Source organism: Meleagris gallopavo, chromosome 3 (assembly GCF_000146605.3).
Source record: "Meleagris gallopavo isolate NT-WF06-2002-E0010 breed Aviagen turkey brand Nicholas breeding stock chromosome 3, Turkey_5.1, whole genome shotgun sequence".
NCBI lineage: Eukaryota > Metazoa > Chordata > Aves > Galliformes > Phasianidae > Meleagris > Meleagris gallopavo.
This window is the reverse complement of record NC_015013.2, coordinates 15,421,717-15,423,419: the sequence shown is the minus strand read 5'-3', so window position 1 is coordinate 15,423,419 and position 1,703 is coordinate 15,421,717.

Genomic DNA, 1,703 nt, shown 5'->3' with positions numbered 1-1,703 from the left:
TTTAGTAAGAAAGGTGACAAATAATAAGCTTATGCTCCTATAAATCTGCAGGGTCAAATTATCTCATTTAAATATCTATTCAGCTCTAAAAACAAATGTCGAAGTCGAAAATTCACAGGCATATTCTCTGCAGGAATAAATAGGAGCTTCTCCTTGTCCCTGTTCAGGCTACTTCAGGGTTTGCTTATTCCCTCATCTATGTCTGAGTTCTCCTGTAAGCATTTTTACCTGTTAAACGGAGGTCTCTCCCTTTCCAACAGGCTTTCACAACATGAGCAGTTTCTCAAAATTTCTGCAGCTCTACCAACAGCACAGCCTCACCACAGGGAGGATGAGCACAGACTGGGCATTGACAGGATTTTCACTGTTGCTTGCTCTAAGCAAGATTAAAATGCCAGCAGCTAGTCCCTGTTAGACCCTCTGACTGTTGTTGTCACTGAGAGAGGTGAATCTGTGCTGCGCAAATGGTGGGAAATCTAAAGAAAAATGTTAGTGCCAGCAGATGCGCAAAGGCTTAACTGAAGTGCTGATAGAGAATACTTTAGACAGCAAGAACTGATAGCTGTGCTACAGAGAAAAAAAGTCTTCAGAGCTTGCCTTTTATTCTTCAGAAGTATCCATGAAAATTTTCATTTAGCTAAGTCTAAATTTAAAGTTTTGATTTTTACAAGGTTTATAGTTCTCTGTAGTCTGCAAGCAAGTAATGCTGGTGTGACTACATTAATATCAAATGCAAAAGCAAACAGTTTCTCCTCTCTAGTTCACGCTCACAATTATGAAAAAAGCCTGCATGAACTAGAACGATTTTTTTCCTCTTTTAATTCAAAAGTCCCACATTCCTTTCACAAAATATCAGCTCTCAAATGGAAAAACATCCAGGGTCTCTTCTGATTCTGATGACATTTCATTTCTTACCAACTTGGGAGACAAGCAAACAGGGATAATTACTCTTTGCTAGAAATTAGTCAACTTTCAATGATGTTGCACTAGAAAGAATTGGCATCACAAGGTACAACCACCATAAGACAAAGGATAAGCATTGGACCTCGGATACTATTATGCATATCCTTTCCCCCAAATACAAGCTCTCGGGATAGGTCCCGGAGCCTTCCAAATACAACAGATATGACCCACATTTGTCCAAGCTCTTGTAATAAAACTTCAGAAGGATGCATGGGAGACTTCTTCCCAAAAAGGAACACTGTTCTGTTCATTTTGAGCAAAGAATTACAACCCCAAAACACACAGCTTGGTCAGATTGCTTTTTCAATGAGAGGACATCATATGATCATAAAATCATTTGAGTGGGAAGGGACCCCTAAAGGCCATCTAATCCAACTCCCCTTCAATGAACAGGGACACCTTTAGTGAGATGAGGTTGCTCAGAGCCCTCCCTATCCAGCCTGACCTTAGACGTCTCCAGGGATGGGGCACCCACCACCGCTCTGAGCAACCTGTTCCAGTGACATCCAAGAAGACAGAAGTGCTTTTGATGATGCAGGTGTTACAAGGTATTTCAGATGAAGTTAGCTACATTTGTGCTATGTCCTTAAAACTTATTCATTCTTCAGAGATCCTTTCAGCCTACCAGTCACTGCTGTGGAAATGAAAAGCTCTCACAGTGCAGCACTACCCCGCTCAGCAGAACAGGTGATGATGCCTAAATCTGTGACTGAGCAAAACAGAACTGAGCAAGTTTTAGA